Raw genomic sequence first — 3,183 nt, 5'->3', positions numbered from 1 at the left:
ATTCCCAAAAATAAAACCTTTGGCCTTCTTTGCACCAAAAATTATGTAAACCTTAGTTTTGAATATTTCTTCGTATATACTTCTCCTTGAATGGTCCCCAAAGCTCTGATACCACTATCATGACCTTTATGACACTTAGAGAAGGAACTTTAATTCTCAATCACAAAAATTAAAGCATAACGTATACTTACACAAATAAAAAATACAAACCCTAATAAACAAAATTAAATAAACAAAGTGAGAAGGAGAAAAGAGTAGAGGTCACCACCGCTGACACAAGATTGGGCTGAATCTCCCCTAGGATGAGTGTGGCCCTTGTACCACCCACCCATATTTATATGTATTAGAAAAAGCTTACTTTTCAAAAAGATAACTTCCAAAAACAAAGCACAAATGCTTTTGAGTTTATGAGCATACAATCTCTGCAAAAATATAGCAAGCAATAATATAAAGTCTTGGGTCTACCAAAAGTATAAAATACTATTTGGTATGTATAGAGGTATAAGGCCTTAGCCTTATAAAAATATTGATGACTAAATATGAAACCATAAAAGGTATTCACATGTCTTCTAAGATATTCCGTATGGTGGTCCAACACATATTCCACCCATGATTAACACATAATCTGCCACTCAATCACATCACCTATATCCAAAATAATATTAGTGAGTGCACACAACCGATTAAACACATTAATCTTGACTATATCATACCAAGGCACAAATCTCATTAAACACATTAATACTGGTAAATTGATATAAACAAAAGGCGCACCCAAATAAAATATCTCTCAAAATAAGAGAAGTTTGAAGCTTTTTGCAAAGCTTTGGGCTTATTGTCATTGAGCAGCCCCACAGGATCCTTGTACATATTCACGTCATCTTTGCTAGGGGGATTTTTAAAGCCATTTATATGGTAGTGATGTGTGGATTTAGGCTAATATTATACATGTCCACATTATCATGCCAAGGAACTTTTTCCCTCCGATGAGTGGTTTTCTCCCAGTGTGTGTACACTCTTACGAGTGAGTGTGTAAGTGAACTTATCATGTTACTTCACTTATTCTCATCAAACTACTTTTGAGTGTTGTGCTTCTCTTTATCTCCGCTTGCTTGTTGCATCTATGTTTTACCTTTTTCTCCACTCTTATAATTACAATTTTGTTATAAATATTTTCTACATGGTAGCCCTGTGTCTCCCTTAAGATAATATCTAAAAGAAGAAAAATTATGGGTGAATTCATGGGTGATTATCCCAAAGAAAGAAAAAACTTGTGGGCAGATTACTTATGGGCGACACTTGGATTAGTGATATTACTCATGTATGGGTACATCGGCCTTCTAGTTGATTAGCTCAATTAAAGACAATGTGGGGGATTTTTTTTGGCGAGCAATTGCGTGCCAACGGTTTCCAAAAAATGGCAAGCGGTTTTGAAATAATGAGGGCTTTTTTGGCTACCTCTCTCTCTCTCCCTCCCTCCCTCCGTCCCTCCCTCTCTCTCTCTCTCTCTCTCTCTCTCTCTCTCTCTCTCTCTCTCTCTCTCTCTCTCTCTCATAAAAGTAAAATAAAATTATTCCAATAAAATGATACATTAGATTGTCGTCTCTTGTGTCAGGCTGATTTTCTCTATCACCTGCCAATGGAGTTAAGGCCTTATACATGGGTGTACATATAGCAGTACTCTTTACTGTCCTTATTACAACTTGTGCTGGGCTTGGAGTATGTGCATTTTCCCTCTCGATGAGATTTTCAAGACTTGGACCTGCTCCAATATGCTTGCCCATAATGTATGAATTTTGCTTTGCACTTTGTAACAAAGCACTAGCCATGTCTGATACAAATGCATTGTAGAGTGTTATTTTCTGTTTGAAACCCTCCCCTACTAACCAGCTTCCATGTTTAGCCTCTGATAAGTTTGTTTGTGGCATACATGACTGATCACTGCTCTTCTCCACCTACTCAATAGTTTGAGACATATTAGAAACATTATTAAAGACATTGTTTTTTAAGACAATGTTTCTTATATATACTGAAATCATTACACTGCACCAATGTGCAATGCACACTTCCCACTAGCTGAGCCAAAGATCCACGGCATGTATATCTGAATCTCTTACATTTCCACTATGCCACCATTGTCGGATAAGTCAACCTCTTGAGCTAGTATAATCTTTTTGGTTGACTTAGTTCATCACTTCTCGCACATGCTCTTATGTACACCTTGGAAAGCCTTTATAACATACTTTGTGGTATGTATATTTAGGATTTGTGCCCAATGAAATAAATGAGATCGTTTTCGACCTTTCATTTCTTGTCCTTCATTGTAGACTTCTCTAATGGTATTCCAATTTGTTCGGGCTTCATCTACCACCATGAAACCAAAAAAGTCTACTAAAATAATACTTGGGAAGTCTTGTCCTCTCTGTTCATCTTGCAAGTTGCAATAGTTAGAAGCTCTTGTAAAAAAGGTAATAATAAAGAACTAATTTTTTTCAAATACCATTATTACTACATTACCTTGGATTGTAAATGTGACATGCCATTGTTACCCTATCCATGATGCGCTTAGTGTGGTCAAATCAGATACAAGCTCTCCTTAGATCACCATTCCTTGAACATCTCATTCTATTGATGAGTTCAACGTTAGAGGCTGGTCCTTTAATAGACATCTTGAAAACAAGACAACAATCAATTTCATTACCTTCACTACTAGGAAATCGGCTTCCATGATGGAAGAAGTCATAATTGCAAGATCCCTCTTCAAACATAGCAAGTCATCATAGCCAAAACATCAGACAGGTGGTCCTGGCATGTGTGGGCTATTGACCTTCGAAACCTACAAGAAAGGAAACCTCACCTTTCTCTTTGTCTCTCAATCTCTCAAATAGTATATGCAATATCCAAACAAGAATTCAAACCCTTTTTGCTTTGGTGATGTATAGGAATTTGGTCTTAGTGCTCACTCTCACTAATAACTAGGTACTTAGGCACCATGCTATTGTCATTCACTCACACATTGGTGTGTGATTATGTAATATATAGGATATGGAATTGAACTTACCATGGGAGAGAGGGGGGGGGGGGGGAAGGGGGGGCATGGCCTATTCACATACACAAATGATAGTGAGAAAGACAAGTTAGGCTTTGCAAATTTCTACCTTCCCCCTACCATGTAGCGAGACT

Source organism: Cibotium barometz, chromosome 60, assembly GCF_041138505.1.
Source record: "Cibotium barometz isolate CiBa-2024 chromosome 60, ASM4113850v1, whole genome shotgun sequence".
NCBI lineage: Eukaryota > Viridiplantae > Streptophyta > Polypodiopsida > Cyatheales > Cibotiaceae > Cibotium > Cibotium barometz.
This window is presented reverse-complemented; position numbering follows the sequence as displayed.